General features: G+C 39.4%; 1 protein-coding gene across 1 annotated transcript in view; it reads left to right on the forward strand.

Moving 5' to 3' along the window:
- RNF182 (ring finger protein 182) overlaps positions 1-12,098 on the forward strand; it is a 266,068-nt gene that overhangs the window by 178,024 nt on the left and 75,946 nt on the right. Inside the window, exon 2 of the mRNA XM_044065207.1 lies at positions 9,499-9,567. The gene's annotated coding sequence lies outside the window, so the exon portion shown is untranslated. The remainder of the gene's footprint in view (positions 1-9,498; positions 9,568-12,098) is intronic.

The following is a 12,098-nucleotide window of genomic DNA, read 5'->3' on the forward strand; positions in this document are numbered from 1 at the left end:
TTTCTCAAAGATGAAAACCCCTGCCATGACATCATGAAAGACTGAACCCACAATGTCTCACTACATAAATGAATGTATAAGTTGCAGTCCATGTTAAATGCAACAGAAGTAGTTTCTTTCTTCAAAGAAAGGCAGATTCTCAATCAGTTCTTGCAGACAAAAACCCTCATGCTGAAAACTAACACATATTATACCATGATCCCCCCAAAACGTGCACGCTGATTGGCCAGCGTGCCCGTTGTAAATCGAGTTATACTAATGGAAAAAGGTCCGGACTTTTTTCCATTAGTATAACTCGTTTTTTTTTAAACACTGTCTCGCTATGTTAAATGGGTTTAACATAGCGAGACAGCTTTAAAATAAGCAACGGAGATCTCCGTTGCTTATTTTAAAGCTGTCTCGCTATGTTAAACCCATTTAACATAGCGAGGCAGTGTTTAAAAAAAAAGCAACGGAGAAAGCAAGATCTCCGTTGCTTTATGTTAAATGAGTTTAACATAGCGAGACAGTTTTAAAATAAGCAACGGAGATGTCCGTTGCTTATTTTAAAACTGTCTCGCTATGTTAAACTCATTTAACATAGCGAGACACTAAAAAAAAGCAATGGAGATCTTGCTTTCTCCATTGCTTTTGCCCACAGCTCTGATGTACTGCGCAGGCGCGCAGTACATCAGAACTGCCGCGGATGCCAGACATCTGCGGAAGGGCAGTAAACAGGCATTATACTATGCCATTATTTAAGAAAAGTAACAGTTTCTTTTCTTAAATAATGTCATGGTATAATAGCAATAACCCACTTCTGGGTGTGGGTAATGCTAAATTTACCCACGGTTGGCTTTGTTTGGTCCGGGCTTCCTCGACCAAACCATGCCAACCGTGGGTAAATTTAGCATTACCCACACCCAGGCGTGGGTTATTGCTATAATGATGCAGTATTGAAACCACAATGTAAACAAGCCACAGCACCTCTAAACAGGCAAGTTGTTTAAATTACCCATAATGATTTGTAGTTGTATGTAAATCTTTGCTCAGTGTTTACCATGGCATTGTTGTATGGTTGTAGTTATAAAGAAAAACTGTATAAACAGTGAAACTAAAAGGTCAAACAGCCCACTATAATCTATTTTGTACAAATTTTGAAAAATCACTTGCTATTTTCTCATGAAGAGTACAACAGGAAAAGCAATTCATTATAAAAGATGTTTCCTAACATTACAAGTACACTTTAAAAAGAAACAACAGTCTGATTTTATAAGCAAAAAAAAATCTGTAAAAACAATCACTAGACCAACACAATAAGGGCTTAAATGCAGTTACTGGGCAAACACCTGCCAACTATATTACTTCTACAAGCATAACTCTTTTTAACACTACTGGGGCATATATATATATATATATATATATATATATATATATATATATATATGTATATATATATATATATATATATATACTGACATAGAATAAGACAAACAGCAGAAATGTCTGCTTCTCTGTGAGATTGTGGAACCGAATGTGATGGGATAACTTTTCAACAGGATTTGGAAGAGTGAAAACTCAGTAGAATTACTACTGCCTTTGGTCTGTGACACACACACACACACACACACACACACACACACACACACACACACACACACACACACACACACACACATCTATGTAAACCTAATTCACACTGTGGGAGACACAGACATACATGCACAAGTATGCACTTGTGTGCGTGTGTACACACACACACACACACACACACACACACACACACACACACACACACACACACACACACACAATCTATACAGCCCTTATGCACATTGCAGCAGGCACATGCATGTACAGACTTAGCATCTACTCAGACTGTAGCACTTACAAAAAGAAAGACAGAAATCATCTTTCAATCAAACACAAGCTAATTCACTGCAGCAGTCTCTTAATGCATCTAATGCTGAAATTACTCAGTTCTTCCCATTTGGGCCATAGCACTTGTTGTAAGGTTTGCAACAAAAATAAATAATTAAACAAACAAATAAAAAAAATGAGTAAAATCTATTCAATACTTAGTGTGCCCTTGTAAGGGAAATCTCCTATTCATTTCATTGCCGAGTACTCATATCCCATTCAATATTTCCTGGAAGTCTTTAATTTGCTCTGAGAGCCAGCTCCAATCTCATTGGCTGAAAGCATCAGCCATTAAGACTGGAGCTGGCACAGCACAGCATGAAATAGCCAGAGAGAAAACAGCAACAGGCAGTACTGTGTGTGTGTGTGTGTGTGTGTGTGTGTGTGTGTGTGTGTGTGTGTGTGTGTGTGTGTGTGTGTGTTTGTGTGTGTGTGTTAAATTAATGTAAACTTTTTTTTTTAATTACTGCTGTCTGACTGGGACCCCAGCAAGTACAGAGCCCTAGGCCACTGCCTAAGTTGAATAGTGCTGGATCCATGGCTGACCCCCCCCCCCACCTTATTCATGAAACTTCACGCATCCATGTCAGTCATTAAACACAATGTCTCTATTTAAAAGATGCTTAAAATAAAAGTATACCAGAATTTTCATTTCAGTAAGTACATTCGTCATCAAAACCATGCTCCTATCAAATCCAAAGATTCTATTGTATTATGTGATGGCATTCAGGCCAATGCAGAGCCAGTTACCATAAACTTTATTTTTACTGGTTGTAAGGATGAAACCTTAAATATAAAAAATGTGCTAAGATTGGCATATGATAATGCCCATAACAGATACAATAAGTCATACCTCCCTCAAAGCAAGGTGCCACACTACAAGCCAGACCTTCTGACATCAGTGAGCCCTGTCTTCATCCTCTTATAAGGACTCAGAAATCTTGCCATGAAGTTACTCTATCCTGACATTATTTAACTGTATGTTGTCTTTTTCCCCTCCACACCCTGATTCTTAAAATAAGACACTGATGAGGACATTATTATAGCTAGCAAATAAATTGCAATTGAAACACTCACAAGGCAATTGTTCAAAACTTCACCTACTCAAATGCAAGCAGGTTTTTAACTAATGGCTTGTCACTTTCTCCCACTGTTGTATGGCATTTGTTTTATTTTAAACCATGTTGTATGGTGGGTAAGATATTAGAGTCTAGGAGATAAGTGAGAAGTTGTGAATGAATGAAAACACTTTTCCAGGATTTTGGATTGGGGGTGGTGATAGGGAAATAACTGTAGAGTTCAGTGTAAGTTACATCTTTATGGAGTGGTATGTGGCACAGTGCACAGTGGATAACATTGTTGCCTCACAACAAAAAGTTCCCCAGTTGAATCTCAGCTAGGGTGCCTTCTGTGTGGAGTCTTCATGTCTGCATGTGTTCATGTGGGCTTCCTTCAGGTGCCCCAGTTTCTATCCACATTCCAAAGGCATGCAGTAGGTGGACTGAACACTCTAGACTGGCCATAGGTGTGAGTGTGTGTGTGTGACTGTATGGTATGGATGAACAACCGTGGCAGGGCTAGCCACCCAGAAGTGTGAACCTTGACACTAGAGGAGTGTCAGTGTTAAACTGACACTCCGACCACATTTGCAAAAATGGGAAATGGTTGTTGTCCAGAGAAAGATCCCATGGTAGATAGGGACACACTCCAGGAAATCTGTAACATCTGTTCTCCTCATCTGAGATCAAGGGCAAACTGAGGGAAACCCATACCTGTGGAGATCAAGGTATATGTAGCACTTAGAATATTAGCTACAGGTACCTTTCAGTGACCCATAGGGGACATGCTGAGAGTGTCAAAGGTATCAGCATCCAGGACCCTACACCAATTCCTGAATGCTATGCTAAAGCATGCCTTGACTATGTATATATTTTCCCCCGATGCCTGAGGATAGTGCTAGAACTATGCAGGGGTTCTACCCCATAGCACACTTTTCTGAAGTCCTGGGTGCCAGAGAATGCATGCATATTGAGATGAAATCACCACTGGAGGAGCAGGGAAGGGTTGACTTCAACAGAAAGGGGTTACATTCCATTAACTGCCAGGTTGTGTGCAATGCTAGGGGAATCATCATGAATGTGTGTGCTGGCAACCCTGTCAGTTACCACAACTCCCATGTCTGGCACACCTCACAGTTCTAACAGGGGTTTTCCAAGGGTGATGTACCACAAGTCCATTTACTGGGGGATGCACTCAAACCATGATGCCTATCAGAAATAAACACCCTTCCACAGAGGAACACTATAATGGGGCACATGCTCAAACAAGAAATATCATAGAGCATGTGTTTGCGCTGCCTAGATATATCAGGAGGGCTCTGCAATACAATCCCAGTATATCTACTAAACTTATCACATTCTGTGCTATCCTACACAATAGCATCCTGCAAAAAAAAGCTGCAGTGTGAACACCAAGGGCTATGAGCAAACATCTCACCACCACTGGCAAGGTCACCACATCCACACATAGGTGAGGAGTCAGAGGGGAAACTCCATCTGCTGCGAGTATAGTTAAGACATAGATGTGCATAATATGCCCTTGCCAACAGGCAACAAATATCACACATGCTGACCACCTAAGGGGTGCACCTTTCATCCAATACACATACATACAGTGATTCTGTGTGATGCCAGGCAATGTTCACAACTTTTACTTCCCCGTGTAATGGCTGTTTACTGCTAGCATCACGCAGAGTCAGCCCCAAATATCAAGGTAAGTGTTGAAACTGTATAGAAAAATAAATGTGTAAGAATATGAATGAATGGAAGATAACTGCCTGACTGGTACATGTAAATGAAGCTATGTAGAATGTGTATAAGTTGACCAGCAATGCCATCAATATCTGACATGACTGACATCTGTAATGTATACTTCTGCAATTTACCAAATAAAGTGATCCATGCAACCCACTACAGAAAAAGCATTCCAAAAAGTGTACCTAACCCAACACTCCCACAAGTGTAACAATAAGCATGACTGAAAACAGTCTCATCTTCTTCAAGTTCCCTTCAGTGTAGATTCAGCCCTCTGAGCACTCTGAAAATGCAAATAAGGTGTGAACTACTTAGAATTGTTGAATACCAAACTTTTGACTTCATGTATCTGATGTAAACATAGTGTAGCCTCTACACAACTGCTAGCTGCTAATGGCTTGCAACTGCGAATGATTATTCTGACTGAAGCAAAACATAGTAATGCACAGGCAACCTTCACTGAAGTGGGTGTGTTGGGTGTACCGGTGAGGATACACATACAAAGTGTAGAACTAACTTCAGTGATCTTTTAAACAAAACTAAATACCCCATATGTATATTTCCTTGGCATAATAGCACAGTTTCCTCCCTTTGCTGAACACTGCTGTTGACTATCATGTATTTGTATCATACCTTGAAAGAAATATGAGATAATATGCACTAAAGATTGCATGTGTGATAGTAAAGCAGAGATAAGATAATGAATTCCAGAATACATAGAGAAAGCAGAGATTCAGTTTTGCAAGAATATTCATAAATAATGTTTGGTCACTCATTCCACTAAATTCTAAATATAAGAATGTCCAACTACATGAACTGTTTATTATTTGGTATGAAATGTTAATTGGTTGTATGCACATTATTTGATTGTGATGGCAAAGTTGTTTCTGTGGCAAAGAGAGATAACCTACTCTAACTGTGTTGTGTAAATGCAGTACTCTGATGGTCAAATCCAACTGCTTAATTGTTTAACTTTTGTTTCCCTTTTTTATCATTTTTTATTTATTTTTTTTTCTTTTCCCATGTATACAGATCATGGCAGAGTGCAAACACAGTTACCTGCTTAAAACTGAAAATTTAATTTCAGTCATCTTCTAGAGTGCAAACACACTTAGTGGTATTGCATAGCAGTCAGCAATATGGATGGTAATGACTGCAGAAATTCCATCTGTTACCTAAATGTCTCTGTGGCACAAGGTGTAAATACACTGAGATAAAAAAGAGAATGTAAGTAAAGTGGGGTTGAAGTCCCACAGTAGTTATTTTTACTGATGAAAGATCATAATGAGTAATATATGCTCACTATTGCCTTCTACATTTATACATTGCCTACCTACATGAAAACAGGGTTCACTACTTAAAGAAAAAAGTGAAACATTTAATTTGGTTCAGCTTCCTTTGTGCAAACAGGCTCAGCAGCAATGCGAGACTGTCAGCACTCTGGACAGTACTGAGTGTGGAAAATATACCTGCTGCCTAGCTTTCCCTGTGGCACCAGGTGTAAGTGCAGTGAGTTCATGGCCAGAATAGAGATGAGCCAGGATTCAAATGCAGAATGCTCTACTTTTCAGTAAGCTTGTCCCATTGGCATTTTTCACAAAACTTTGATTATGTAGGTAATATTACATACCAATAGTTATGTATAGCAGGTTGATTGACAGAAAGGTATCATTACTGCTTGCATACACATACTTTTGTATGTAACATATGCAGTATGTGTGCAACTAGTTAAGCATGACAGTGATGACTATGTAATAAAAAATGCAGTTGCATATCTCCAATGGATACAATACTTTACTGACAATCATCCACACTCTTCCCATAAACCAAGCATAACTGTAAAACGGAATGCATTGTGAGGTATGTATCATAGCTGCAAACTCTATTACTAAAGTCATACAAGTCTATCCATTTCCAGTATATTGTCAGACATTAGTCCTGCATCACACCTGAGAATGCATAAGCTAGGACCTTTTAATGTCACACATACAGGCCTAATTAAAGTATAGCAGCAGTCACTATTTAAGCTGTATATCTGTACTGACCAGGGTTGTTAAACATGTTTTCAGTGGCAATGAGGAATAATCACCTATGTGGGAATGTATGTATTCTTTTATACATAGATCTGAATCTCACATTGTACAGATTACTTTTAACAGTGTCTAAGTCCCCACAAAATATGTGCCAAGTCATCCCACTGATCCCTCCAAAGTAATGTCTTAAATGCCAAGCCATTTCGCATTTCATTGTTGACCAGTGTACAAAGTCTGACCAGGTGTAGCAGTACACATGCCATAAATCAATGCCCACTCTGACATCAACATTGCTGTTTCATAAACTCCTTTCCTGTTTATTTGGCAATGTTTCTCTTTGCTTACCATCATGCAAATGCAGCTGGCATGGTTGTGCATGTTGGGGCACTGGTCATAAAATGCAATATCACAAAATGGCAGAAAACATGACAACTGTTGTTGTAGGAACTTTGCAGACATGGTAGGTGATGGAAAGGATAGTGCCAAATTCAGGGAACAAAGGTTGGGTGTGTAGGAGTCAAAAATATCTGTTGAACTCCTCATGAAGCACTACAGCTGTAGGTTAATGCAGGGGACTATACCAGTTCTCAGTACAAGGCTGAGGCTTAGAACAGCATAACCAATTCTGTCTCTAGTGTGACTGGCATACTAAGCACTGTGGAGTAGTGTAGGCACCACTACAGTGACCTAAAGAGGCACAAGCAGGCACAACTCGACCAGTGGCTGGATGAGTTTAGAAATGCTGGCACCCCCCCAGTTGTGTAAGTATACAGATCAAGTAACTTTAAATTATATCTATATATAGATAGCCTATCCTATCTTGATCCTAATCAATAGAACCATAACTGAGGCCACAATCCCCTCAATATGGAAAATATCCTATGTCATTCCACTCCATAAAGGTAGCTCATCCACAGAACTATCGAACTATAGGCCAATAGCCATACTGTCACCACTTGCCAAAATTATGGAAAGGTGTGTCCGCAAACAACTTATGCACTATCTCACCCAGAATAAACTACTGACCAACTCTCAACATGGATTCAGACCTCATCATAGCACGACCACTGCCCTCCTCTCTTTTACCGATAAAATCAACCAAAACCGGAATAACACAAAAATATCCTCAGCTCTCTTTCTGGACCTGTCGAAAGCCTTTGACATGGTGAACCACCAGCTACTTCTCCACACTCTGAAAACCCTGTACCTAGACAATACAGCTGTTAAATGGTTTCATGCCTACCTCTCGGGTAGACAACAAGCAGTTCTGTGGCAAAATAAGCTCTCTCACCTGTTACCAAACACCATCGGAGTTCCTCAAGGCTCCATATTAGGACCTCTTCTTTTCTCAGTCTTTATAAATGACCTCCATTCAGTCATCCCCGAAGCCACCTGTATTCAGTATGCAGATGACTCAACTCTAATATGTTCCGATGACTCTCTACCAAACCTACTAGCTGCCACCCAGCTCAGTTTTACTACAGTCGAAAACTGGCTCTCAGATCATCATCTGATCTTAAACCCAAACAAAACCAAGCTACTTCTCTTCTACCCAACGAATACATCCCCTCCTACACATTTTACTATACAATCCAATAATGGTACCATCATCTCACCAGACTCCTACACAAAGCTACTAGGAGTTACCATTTACAACAAACTTAGATTCAATATGCATATCAATCAAACCATTAAGTCCATAAACAAGAAACTTGGGTCCTTATACAGGATAAAGACCTTCCTAACCCCTATGGCCAAAGTGGCCACTGCCCGCTCACACCTTCTTTCTACCCTTCTATATGCCTCTCCCATGCTTACTAACCTTAACAAATCTGACCTGAACAAACTCTCATGTTGTTATAATCATATTGCCAGATTTGTAACTGGCTTGCCCTATAGAACACACCACTGCTCTAACCTGAAAAAATTTGGCTGGATAGAACTCCCAAATCTTCTCAAGATGAACCAACTCATAGAAGCTTTTAAAATTATTAAACAACCTGATAACACCCCTGCACTGAAAAATATAATAATTCCTTACACCATTCTAAGCTGCCTTCACTCATCAAACAGACTCCTTGTCCAAACACTCAAATCCAACAACATAGGCAGTGATGCTCTGTTCGCCAACACCACTGGAAAGCTATGGAACTCCCTCCCCAATAACCGCATGCTTATTACTTCCCCAGTTCAATTCAAAAGAGTCTAAAACTCCATTTTAAGTCGCATTGACTTTGTCCATGCTCAAACCCAGACTAGCTCCTCTTTGTTAAACCAAGGCCATACTACTTCTCAAGTAAATCTAAACCCAAAAGGACAACCTCGAGTGGGGATATGTAATCAAAAAGCATGTTCATTGTACATTAGCCAAACTATAATCTATAATCTGTCTTAATAAATTCACTAGCATGTTTTTAAAGATCTGTATATTGAACTGTCGTAAGTTGTGTCTGTTAGAGCAAGGTAGTATGTGTAGTATGTAGTATGTAAATTGCTTTTTATTCTTTTCTATCTTAAACACTAATATGTAACTATCTGTCTCTGTGACTATGTTGGAGCTTTTCTCCCTGGGCCTCCGCTGAAAATGGACATGTATCCAGTCGGACTATCCCAGTCAACAAATGTAAAATAAATGTAAAATAAATAAAATAAATAAAAATATGGAATGCTGTAGATAACCAAGACTGGTATATATATATATATATATATATATATATATAATGTTTTCATGTCTCTTATTTTCTATTTTACAGCCAGAGAGGAAATCTTGGTAAACATAGAGGCACATGCTGAGAGGTTGGAGCGACTCATATAGACAAGGGGTATGTATGCAGCATGACAGACCCTGGTTGTAATAAATATGTTGTGATTCCATAGATCAGTATCAAGCTCAGCATGCATATCATAATTGTAACAGTGCATGTGCATGCTTTCATCTAGAGCTCTTGGTAACTGTATTACACAAGCGCAAGTCAGATTATGTGGGCTCAGCTGCCACAAGTAACCTACAGACTGACATTCAACAAGTATCATTTTTACATTTAAAATGCAGCAATATTGGTTTTAATGTCATGTTCTTAAGTTAAACTCTAGTATCTTTAAAAGCATATATGGAATATGTGCATATTTCAAGGATTACTTGAAACAACTAACAGTTATTTTTTGGATTGTGAAAGCTCTATAGCTAGTATAATAAAAGGATATTAACTGTAGTAAATCATAAATGTGACATATCATGGTTTGAATCATCTCTTTTCTTTTTTGTCTCATCCCACCACTTTTTCACCAACACCCAGTACCTCTGGAACACAACCTGACAGTATTGTCTCCACAGCTCCTGTATTACCTGGACTGTCGACATCAGGTAGCTTTGCCCTGGCTGCTGGTACAGTGGTACCCTCTGCCAGTATTGGTGGAGGCAATGATTATGTCACCCTCCAGTAGCTCCAGGGATGGTGTGTGATGTAATAAATGCTGGCCTTGATGCATGTGCCTCCAATGTCCCCTAAGTATCTCCAATCATGGTGTTCCCACACCTTTTGTGTCCTTCACCATCCTTGTGTCTGTCTTGTTTCTCCTGTTTGGCTGCACCTGCTTCCTCAGCTACCCTACCTACCTGACCCCCACATTCCTGTGTCCCTTCTCCAGCATTCCTCTCTTTTTGAAATCCAAAAAATAGGGCAACTGTCCCACAAAATACATTTTCCCATACATAGCTTTCCATTTTGCAGATGTGTCTTCTTGACACACTTGTTTTGATCCAATTGGTATAGAGCACCATTACATTGTTCTCAACCATCTGTGTTGTGCTGACAATCCAAATTCATCGAATTTCTCTACATGTGTACATTACTGTGTTGAAGAAGTGGAGACCTATGGTTCTTTCCTAATTCCCTCCTGCAAATTCCTTTATTGCTTCTCCTTTGTTCTTCCCCCTGCTTGCCCCCCATTTCACTACTTTTCTATTTACCCCATTTTCACATCTTTAATCTGGTCAAAATATAGACTCATACACCACCCATACATAGCCAGAAATGGTCCACAAAAAAAGCCCTCACTTTTTTGTGCTGTGCATTTCCACGGAATTTGGCATCACACACCAATGCCAAGTGGTGGTGAATGACTCTTCATGTCTTTTGGCAAAATCTGGTGAGTTTTTGTCATTGGCCACAAAACTCCAGTTATCTCCATGCAATGGTGCTTAAACATACTGTGTTACAGGAATACAGAGTTAAAGCAGAGTAAAGCCACTACTTTGAAACAGTTACACTGACAGTTCTGTACACTGCTGGATGCAGTAATGTGTAACTTCCTATATGCAGTGTTGATATAAATCACTTGACTAAAGATTTTTTTTGCCCATAGCATCAAGGGTTCTATTCCAGATTCCTCTCACATCATGTCTTACTGTGATGTTAGATATCTACAATATGTTTAATTGCCCACATCTTAACATTTATCACAGTTATGAGTTCTCATGGAGATATATTGGATATTGGCCAAAAAATATTATTTGCATTGACATCCATCCCCACAACTATGACATATTTATCCAACCTTGTTCTGCTTGTCATAAGCCTGTTGTCCCTTTACTAACCCTTCATTACCCCTATGTCAGTCACTTTATACTGCAAAGTATGGCAGATTAATAATTCGAACAGACCAAAAATAAGTCCATTAATGTTACATTGCACCAAACATTGTTGTGTGTATGTCCATCTCTCCTTGCATGCACCCCTTCACTCACACCCCTCTTTATGGGTGTGTATCTATTAGGCTGATGGATGTACAGGTCATCTCATGGTTTCTGCATGCTGACATGACTCTGTTGATGGATAATACAAACATGTCACCTTGATTCAATAGGTGATCAGTGATCCTGTAGTGTTCCAATGTTTCAAAATCTGCTGTAAGATTCCCTTTGTGTCATGTTCAGGTGATGATGGATGAAATATTCATCTAATATGATGTGGAAACTGTCCTTACTCTGAAGAAACCAATAAGGAGTGTCCACAGCAACTGTATAACCAAAGTAGATGTGCAGACAACAAGATAAAATGCCGCTCGTACAAAAGGAAGACAAATGGTTTAATTACACAAAAGCACAGAAATACACGAGTGAATCACTGGGTTAAGCGCTTTCAACTGATAATCCAGTCTTCATCAGAACCATCGAAGTTGAAAGCACTTAACCCAGTGATTCACTCGTGTATTTCTGTGCTTTTGTGTAATTAAACCATTTATCTTCCTTTTGTACGAGCGGCATTTTATCTTGTTGTCTGCACATCTACTTTGGTTATACACTTACTCTGAAGAAGCATACTGCACACAGTTTTTGGAATATCCAGCCCTA

The sequence above is a fragment of the Protopterus annectens genome, chromosome 3.part0 (assembly GCF_019279795.1).
Source record: "Protopterus annectens isolate FY-2018-M chromosome 3.part0, PAN1.0, whole genome shotgun sequence".
Lineage (NCBI taxonomy): Eukaryota > Metazoa > Chordata > Ceratodontiformes > Protopteridae > Protopterus > Protopterus annectens.